Raw genomic sequence first — 10,768 nt, forward strand, 5'->3', positions numbered from 1 at the left:
ATATCTGCTTAATCTATATATAATTAATTTAGAGAACTTTTAAAAATTTCGATAAAAAAAGCCTCTAGTATATTCCCACTTTACATTATCGTCATACTGTTTTTATATTTAATATAAAATACTGCAATGTAAAATATTTTCCAGTTTAACATTATTCTCAATCTGTTTATTATAATTGATTTGATATACTACACCGTCTAATGCCTTTTTGGTACAAACCCTGACCCTGACCACTGATGGGACAACTTACAGTACTAAATTCTTTCATGGTAGTTTTTTTTAATTCATTGCTACATAACTGGCAAATGGTTGGACCATTAGTTCAGAGATATTCGTTTTAAATCGTCGACATACTATGAAGAATATCCGCCTCAGCGTACCTTAACCAATTGACCCAAGGCCGTACTTGACTTTTATATACGTACATTTTTCTGGAGTTTTGTTATTTTGCTGTGAAACCAGATGTAAAATAATTGAATTAATTACTTATATTTTTTATTCTTAATTGTTAAATTTCAATACTATTCTGTTTGTAGAGGCATTCTTTGTTGCATGATTAGGTATAGAACCTAATCTAGGAACGTAGTACTGAGAAAGTCATGCTAATGTTACTCCACTCTGCACGAGAGTGTTTGTTACTGGACCAATAATCCCAAATCAGTTCCAGTAAATGCATTACCCTTTATTGAATATATTTTTAAGTTTGTTTTAAATATATAAATATCAAACTGTTTATTTAATATATAAAATACAATAAAGGAGTTTTTAATTGCTTTAAGTAAAATGCCAAAGTTGCTTTAATCATTTCATGTTTCGAAGCTAATTCGCCAATGGTTGCTCCCTTGATATTCTATCTCATCGTCAACTGTTTCATTCCAAGTGAGACTAAAAGATACTTCAGGGGAAATAAATGTTTGTATTTAATGAAAGAGGATTAAAAAAATGTGAGCATAGTAGAAAAGCACACCCAAATGGTGTTGCATACTCGTAAAATGTACTAATCATTATGAATAATATTATGAATAAATAAAACACTTTAATATCGATGCTATTTTATAAATATTTAATCAACATTTGCAATAATATTTGTTGTGTGTGTGCTATAGTAAATTATAATTTTATTGTTTATTTTATAATAAATAAATTGAAAATTTCACTTCCTACTGCGCTTCAATCATACATTTCCCCCAGCCCTCCCCTTACTTTCAGTTTGGAAACAATTTATCCTCGAGCATTCCTTCATAGTTTTGTTAATATTATATTTCTATCAACGTGGCGAACTTTCAATGAAAAATTGAATTAAAATAGTTGCGAAGTAAAATTGAAAGTGGTTTCGCTACGGTTTTTATTCACAGAAAAGTTTTAAGTTCAACAGAAACGCGAAATCAAAATAATAAATTAAAAATTGAGCAAAAAGGTATTTTTTAATTAAAACATCCTTTACAATTCTTAAAACTTTAATTAATTGAAATATTTTCAAAATTTTAAAGAATCTCTTCAATTTAATTTTAAACGTTTTTGTTAAGAATAAATTTGTAAGCAAACTTTAACCGTAATAAACGCGACATGCCATTTTCCTAATTAAATTTTTCCTGAAATCTGCACTTTTACTCAGTTTTGGAGTTCAGATATAAACTATATTTTATTTAAAATTTTCAACAAAACTTTAACATTTAATTTCCTTTAACACTGGAACAGAAACACCTTTCAAACTAAAAATCATACAATTCATCGGAAATGTGCTAAGGGAATAGAAAAAAGATCTGGACGAAAACTAATCTGAAATGAAAAGCAATCGAATGACATACCAATTCGAATCAGGAGTGGGAGCCTGGACGCAGGTTTTATGAGAGCATATGGTATGAATGGCCAACTTATCAGGGATCGTCCCTGTAGTAATGCGAAGCGGTACCGACGAAAGAAATCCCGCAGAAGAGGAGGGAATGTTTTAGTTCATATACTACAAAGTAAGAGTCAGACACACTATTCCACCTCCTCACCACAAAGCAAAAAAACACGCTTCAAACCAGTATCGATGCTGATGCTGCATAGAGATACCATTTCTAGATTTGTGACCAATTAAAGATTGATATTGACTATTTATATTTTGAAGAAAACTTATGTGATAAAACATTTTTAGCAGTAATGTACCAGAATAATATCTTTACCTCACAGCAAAAATCAAGAATGCTTTGCTATGCTGGAAACCCGTGTCTGAATGAATTGTTACTGCACGATTAAAGCCAAACACACTAATATATTCATCGTGCAATGTTATGCACCAACAAAAGAGATCGTTAGATCTTGTGAAGAAGCCTTTTACAGCCAGCTTAATTAAGTCCTAAGTCCGCCTTTAACCAAAACGATATAATCATACTGATGGGCGACTTTAACGCACAAATTGGATCTTTTAATGACGGCTACTAGAATATAATTGGCAAACACGCTCTAGGCTCGCGCAATGAGTTTGGATGATCATACAGCATATCGATCGATAGAATGAATAATAACTTACTTTTAGCAACTAACTAATTTAAATTCAATATGTTTTTTACTAATAGAAATATTAAAATGATATTTAGAGTAATCGTAAGTTCCAATTAAGTAATTATTATTAGAATAAAATTGTCCCTAGCACTAGCTATAAGGCTTTCAGCATGGAAGCTATATGTATAATATATATCTGAATCAAAAGTGTGTTTCCAATAGTGAATTTTTTTTTTTTTTGATAAACTGGTGAGTACTAAAGAATCTATGGTTGCAAATAAAGATAGTAGAAGATAGATCAATTATTAAGTTTATGATCGATGTATGGTTGACTATTATAGAAAAGATAGTTATATGATCGATCGCCAATCAAAGATACTCATGTAATAGTTTTTTATGTCTAATAAGCAATTGAATAAAATTTTTAGATTGTTCATTATCACAAAATGACATATTACTTTCAATATACCAATGTAAATGTAGTTATCGTGACAGTTTATATACACAATACCCCCGATAGTACGATCAAGATGGTGCAACTAATCTAACTGTGATAAAAAAATTTTCATTATTTCAAAACATAGTTGATTTAATTTGATTTGAATTTAATTCTAAATAAAAATATATCACTTTCAACCCGATTCAGTAAACATATGAATATTTATGTTCTTTCGCTACAGTAGTCGACGACTCTCAGTAAAATTCTATCGTATAAATACAGTAATCAGCTAATGTAGTTTCATTGTGTGTTGGATATAAAAACTTGTCTACCAAAGAATCAGTAACTCTCTTTATAAGCTGAATGATACATCAGATTTGACCCAATCCCATTACGCCCAATGTATTCAAACTACAGGTATGGAGATATAAAATAGGGCTTATTGATTATTGTATCCAACAATTATTTTTGCAAATATTTTATTGCAATAATTATTTTATTTAATTGTAAATTTCATCTACCACCAAAAATAAAAGAATTTTATCTTGATTTTCTCTTGATGATTCTATCATCAGGTTTGTGCGATAATCCTGACGTGTTTATATAAAGCGTTTTTGACCTATTTAAAGGATCATAGAATTTAATAATTGCAACCCTATTAAACACCATTAAAAATATACTTAGTATTATTCGGTGCTTATAAATGTGCGGTAAAAAAAAATAATTGTATCTGCACTTCATCTAGAAGAGCACTAGACTGATTAGACTAGACTGAACTAGAGTTATGTTATTGTCTTCAGACAATTTCTTCAGATTTAAGTTAAACTTAATTTTTATTTCATAAAAGTGTTTACAATTAATTGGAATAATATGAAAAGTCGGTAACCATATGTACCGTAAGTGAGAATAAAAATGATCAAATAAAGTGACGGAAAATCTAAATAGCCGCGTAACAAGCAGTATTACATTTTTATGTGGCACATAACACCTGCGTACGTGATAAAGATGCTGCATTTTGATTCTGAAGCACCTAATATTGCTCACGACATTTTAAGTATTTTTCGTTGTTGATACTCCCACACTTTAAAGTTTTACTGAAGCGGTTGAACGGAGGTCTTCAAGACTTTTTACATAACCCAAAACGACGTTGTAGAATAAAGTAGCTTCGTTCGGTATTAGAGGCAGTCAAAAACTCTTCTGTCATAACAAGACGGTGTGGGAATCTGCAATATATAAAATTATAGGAAATTAATTCTAAATAAAATTAACTAATAATAACTAACTAACTAATAATAATGTATTCACTAATAATGTGTATTCACTGAGAAACAACAACTAATTTATTCGTACACAATTTATTAATAATAAGAACTGCTCTGGTGCTCTAAAACTGCTCCCCATTGTACCCTGGATTCTGCTAAATTGCTACTAAATTAAGAGTACATCTATCCTCTCCTGGCTAGTTTAGGTTAAGTTGGAGTGGCGGTTTTATATCCAAAAAAGTCAACATAACCTCAAATAATAACTAACGCTGAAATGCAACGAGTCCCCCATTAGGTAAAGGTTAACAAACCTGACAATTCTATGAATTTCACTAAGTCCTTCATTTTGCAAGTAAGGAAGTAAGGAAAGGGGTCCAAAGATTATAGATCTTCTCTTAGCTAGAGATAGGCACTGACATGTGAGATGCATTATAATTTCCTTCTCATGCTCAGAACCATAGCCGCGAGGGTAAACCCAGTCTCACAACACGTCTTCCTATTGTGCAATGGCCCATCTGCACCGATAACGCAGTGCTGAGTAGGTTTCGCTTTAATTGAAGTAGCTAACTGGTATGTTTTTGTCTAATAAAGACCAGGTCCACTTAGGGAGCTGACAGCAGCTATCGTCTGCCCAGTATTGCTAGGCTATGCTCAGATATTTTTGTTTAAATGGAAATTTAACTGTTGCAAATGAAAAGCTAATATCTGAGCAATGGATGTTAAGGAGAAAAGTGCCTCTCTTGGTAAGCGCGTTCGTCCCATATGTCTAAGAACCCATATGACTTGGACCATGACGCGCCTAGCAAAGTCATTGGGTTGAAGTATGACAGTTACTAGATATATTTGATGTAGCACAAGTGCTTATCAGTGATTTATTGACTGCTTGGCTGTCTAAAAACATTGAAGTTGTTTTATTAAGAATTTAATTACCAAGGATCCATTTTACTGCATAATGGAAAGCTCTTACTTTTGTCTAGAAAATGCTGCAGTGGTTTGATAGTCGTAGTGAAAGTAAGACTCAATTTACAATTCATTGTCAATTTAGAAACCGTCGGTGTAAATATCGACGCTATTGAAAAAGACTATTTGGTCAAAAGTTCAGTCTTTCCTACTAGATATTAGAGAGTCAAACTTCCGGTTGAGGTTTAGGTGCTACCTCATATGTAGTCAATTAATACAGGGGCTGGCTGATTTTGGCTAAATAATGAAAAATTACATTGTCTTCATGCCCTTCATATTCTGGGATCTATTTTAACATTACAGTATTGAAATTCTTTAACGTATTAAGAATGTGTAGGTAATCATTTAACCTCAAATCATTTCGAGGTCAACGTTTTATTAAAAATAAAATATTATTATTATTGTTCTAATTTATAGTTAACTTTGTTGAAGTGTAGTAATTCCCAAAAGCTTTTAATTTATATTATCTTCAGTAGATGTTTCGTATTAAAAGCTAACGAAGGAGAATGTGAAATGTATTTTAACTTTAATTTGGTTCGTGTATTGGATTATAAGTTTTATTGTTTGATATCGCTTTTAAAGGAAGATATTACGAGTACCTTAAATAGAAGAAAATTATAGTGATTCCATGAAAGTTTCTAAATGAATACAAATAGATTTTAGAATAGATTTTCGAATAAACAAGAATCACTCATGCCGAATGTAATCCTTTGTTTGCATTACTTTAATCCTGTTGTTGCGTTCGTCGAAACTAACTGCTTAAATGCACTTTTTGCTTTAGTATTTGGTGCATTTTTAGTTTCCTATTTTGAGTTTCTCGCAGGATAATCATCTTCCCAGCATCTTCTCCAGCTTTGTTTCGTTTGCTTGTTAATAATTATTGTAATAATAATTACGAATAAAATGAAATGAAAGTTGGCGCTCGCACTTCCTGTCCCATTCGCCATTTTGCTCTAATGTGCAAATGTGTGTGTGTGTGCGTGTGTGTATCTATGTGAAGTTAGTGTTCCGCTCCTGTTTTCTATAGCCATTTTGTATTTCTTAGTTTAGTTTTTGTTAGTTTTTGTATTATATTTTCGGTGGTTTTACAATGAAAAGTAGTTATATAACACATGTTGTGGCAAAGTCGTTAAAAGTTAGTATTTGATTTCGTTCTTATAAGATTTTTAAGCTGTAAATGTGTAAAGAAATGGAAAAAATAACAGTCAAGAGGCATTGCAACTTTATGACAGCCACTGCAGCGCCAAAACAAAGAGTTTTCTACCTTTTACTTGCAGCCGTAATGCTGGTATAAAAATCTATGTGTACACCTTCATATGAGCACATTTTGAGGAAGTCGTTAACTTAGGTACACTCATACATACCATATAAATATATTTATGTGAGTGACTATATATGCACATATGTGTATAGATGTGTGTATGATATTATATTATTTTTACTAAAACTATTTATATTCGTTTTATTTCAGTTTTTTTGTATTATTTAATCTTAACATACATTTTTGAATTTTTTTTTGAGTTTTTGTTTCAGATGCACTTACAAACACCTTCCCTTTGTTTATTGAAGTTTAAGGAAGTATTTGCTTGCAAATATAGGTGGAGTGTGTGCTTAATGGCGACGTTAGTGTGCAACTTGTGCATCAATAAGATTCTTGGAAGAGGTATAAAGAGGTATAACTAAGTGCATGCCGCTAAGGAACTTAACGTTAACGTTCGCTGATTTCTTGCGCACGTCCACCAACAGTTTTACAACAACAGCATATTTTTTTTTTTTATTTTTAAAATTAAATACTCACATAGTTAAGATTTTTTGAAATGCAGTGTTTTTGACAGGCAAATGGCAAAATTTATTACAAAAATTTTTATTCTTTTCAATTGCATTTAATGCAATTTTAATTTTTAATTCATTTTCTTTTTTTCTTTTAATTTGGTTAGACATAGCAAAGTAGATTCGTACTTATTGCTTTGCCACAATCATTGACTAGGAAAGAACGTTATGCTATCATGGCTATATGGTCATGTCACACAAACAAAAAATAACTCAAATAATAAAATGAAAGAAGCATAGATATAAGATATAAGCAGTAAGCAGTAAGAGAAAAAAACCACTAAAGAGCATTGCTACCGAATTGCTCCTCATCGCATTGCATCGCATCCCATCGTATTGCATCGCATTGCATCGGTACGGTTCGCATGGAAAAAAGGAATCAAACTGAATGAAGTGAAATGGTATCAAATAAAATCACATTGAATCGCCGTCAGCCGATATTGAACTTCCGAAACTATAAAATGCCCAACTAACTCTGAACTATAATCCTTGGCATTTAGTTTTTGTTGTTAATTTTTTCTTTGCTTCGTAATAAATTCTGCTCTAGCTTTGGCAATGTTGCTATTGTGGCTTTGGTCAAAATTTTTTTATATATTTTTTTTTCTATTTTTTTTTCTATTTTTTTTCTAGTTTTTTTCATCGTATTTTAGGTATTTCAAACTTTTATTCGTTTTTGTCTTCCTATTTTTATTTTATATATTTTTGGTGCTTGTGTAATTTATTTCACATGCAGAATTGTGCTATTGGCCTTTTACCTTTAGTTTAATGGAATTGCAGTCGGTGGGGAGGGGATTCTTGTATATCCATAATGGTTGCTTTACGCTAACCGGCGGCAAAAGTTTATTTGCCATGCAACATTCGAAAAATAAGAAAAAAAAAAATGCAAGTAATCGAACTTATATTATTTTCTGCTTTTGTGCTTTTTAGTACTCTTTTGCGTTTTTTTTTTTGTTGCGTTTTTTTGCGCCCTTTTGCGCTTTTTTTCGAGGGGCTATTCAATCGACACCTTTTTTGCGACACCTACAAATGCTCAATATTGCGCTTATGCTTTATTGTTAAATTTTTTCCTTTTATGCTTCTGCTTGAACTAAATTGCTTTTCGGTGGCCGGATGTTGTGGCACCATTATTTTAGTTTAAATATTGCAAAACCACATTTTTTTCGATTAATCGACATGTTTCCGAAATATGTGAAATAAAGATTTGAAAAGCTATATCTACAATAGAAATTAATTTCGTACATGTTTAAAACTAATTGAATGAGAAATGGATTTCTTTGTAAGCTCCGTAGTACACATTATAATACCAGAAGGCATCATACCTATTCTTATATGATACGATTATATGCAAAATATTGCTATTTTTAAAAGGAAGTCAGCATTCATATTCTTATATAATACGATTATATGCAAAATACCGCAATTTTTAAAAGGAAGTCAGCCTTCAACAGTCACCAAATATTAATAAAAATATGCATTTTGTTTAAGTTTCTTATAAAATTGCATTAAATAATGCGCAATGTGTAACATTTAAAAAAATAAATAAATCTTGTCTTAGAATATAAATACCTAATTAAATAAAATAATACTACTATATTTTTTTGACTTTATTTTGAAATCTGTCATCAATATGTGCACCTTTACACAATACAATGATATCAGCATAGAGATCAAACGAAGAGTAATCATCCTCTATGTTTAATATATTTGCCAGACTATTTACACTATGCTTGAAAGAAGGGGCAATTCCTAAATAATGCAAGAGACGGAAGAAAAATGGTCCTCATACTAAAAATAGGGAAGAATCACCAGGATACTTTGGTTTATAGACCGATATGTGTCTTTGACAATATCGGAAAGACCTTCGAGGGCGAGGGCAAACTGGTCAAACATTGTACGCAGTCTCACAGTTTTTGGGGTACCAAAGTACCTCATCGGAGTTGTGTATAGTTACTGCCAGAACTATAGTCTGAAATATGTGTCTAATACCGGAGTACATAAGTACAGAGTGACGTGCGATGTCCCTCAGGACTCGGCTTTGGGATCCATATCCTGATATTCCATGTACCATGTATTCCATGTTATCAATTGATGTTCTGAATCAGTTAGTAGAGTTATTTGCTAGCTCAATGTGAGCGATCTTAAGTTCCCCATACAGAATGTAGTACTGATGATTATAAGGAAGAAGAGAAAAAAGTTTGCATTTCAAATACTTTGAAGAAAAGTCATTTTCGACTAATCGAACAGTGGGCACTAAAGCGTATTTTTTAACATTATGTTTTTAATATATTATCTTTAACATGGACGTGTACATTATCTTAAAACAGGTGTACAGTAAAATATTACACCTTTTATATAAATATTAGGATGGTTTATGGCAAAACGATATTGTAGCCAATATATATTGTCTGAACCCTGTAAAACGTGGGGAGTTTTCTGATCCTTTTATATTAAGTTTTAATGTTAGCATTGCATCAATAATACTCTGTTTACTATAAGATACAGATAAGATGCTTGGCATAAATTATCAATATTTACTTCTTGACATATTAAGTAAGACCCAAAATAACATTTCAAGCTAAATAGTTAGTTAAGTTGCAAATGTATTTTTCAATTACCTAGATCAAGTGGCTCCTATAAGACACTGTTTTCAGATATCTCTACAATTATCTTATTTGATCTACAATTATCTCATTTAATAGTTCACAGAATAAGCTGTGCTTAACTTTGTGTAGAACCCAGCATTTACTAATTTGGAGAATCTACAATTATCTTATTTGATGATCTATAGAATACGCTGGATTTTTGTGTAATCTAGATATATACTTCAGTTTTTAGTGAACTAAAGGCTTCGAATTTTTTGACATTGAACATGTGAAATGTTCTATGCTCTATATCAGGGCTGTCCAGACTAGATGCGATCGCGGACCCATACAAATCACTGTACATATTGCAGAAAGAAATACTTACGTTCATAGATGTTAATATTATTTTTATTAATTTATCAATTTAAATTCATTTATTTGGTCGCACTAACATTAGCCACGGGCCGTGCTTTGGACAACCCTGCTCTATATGCTATATATCTAACCCAAAGGATTCTTTTTAAATCCTTGGCGAAGCACTCAATTTGCTACATTATAAGAAATAATCTGTACACAATATATGTAATTATTATTAATAATTCTTAGGTAGGATCCTGTTAGAAACCAAACGATAATTTTGTTTTCATTTCTTTAATCCACTCCAAAAGGATTTGAGCTACTGAAGTTATTTCTGCTGCAAATGTTGCTGTTAAATCCTCTTAATTTATTTTTGATAGTTGAGTAATCTCAGTCGTATACTAAAGCGAAGCAGATGAAGCAGCATCCATAGTTTCAAAACAATTAACCGGAAATGAACTGTTGACATCTATATTAAAATGAGTCTGATAAAAACAAAAAGTGGTACGAACTTTATTTAAGCCTAAAGAACTGTGCTCTGAATGCATCAAATCTCTGATGTGATGTTAAACTGATTTTCAAACTGTGGAGTTGAATTTGTTTTATTATTGTTTTATTCGGTTCCTTTTGAAATTTTTTAAACAACTTCCTTTGCAGCCGTTCCAGATATTTCGCAACTTAGCAGCTTAGTATGGCGCGCTACGGCAGTACATTTTGCTTCCGTTTCCACAAATTTTTTGTTACTTTTCGGAGGAGCAGCTGTGGCTTTCTCGACTCCACAGTTAATCGGTTGTTTAGTTATTTTCATTATTCTTGACTCTCTAAACTATTGTTTGTATGCGGAAACTCAG

The sequence above is a fragment of the Teleopsis dalmanni genome, chromosome X (assembly GCF_002237135.1).
Source record: "Teleopsis dalmanni isolate 2A chromosome X, ASM223713v2, whole genome shotgun sequence".
NCBI classification, from domain to species: domain Eukaryota; kingdom Metazoa; phylum Arthropoda; class Insecta; order Diptera; family Diopsidae; genus Teleopsis; species Teleopsis dalmanni.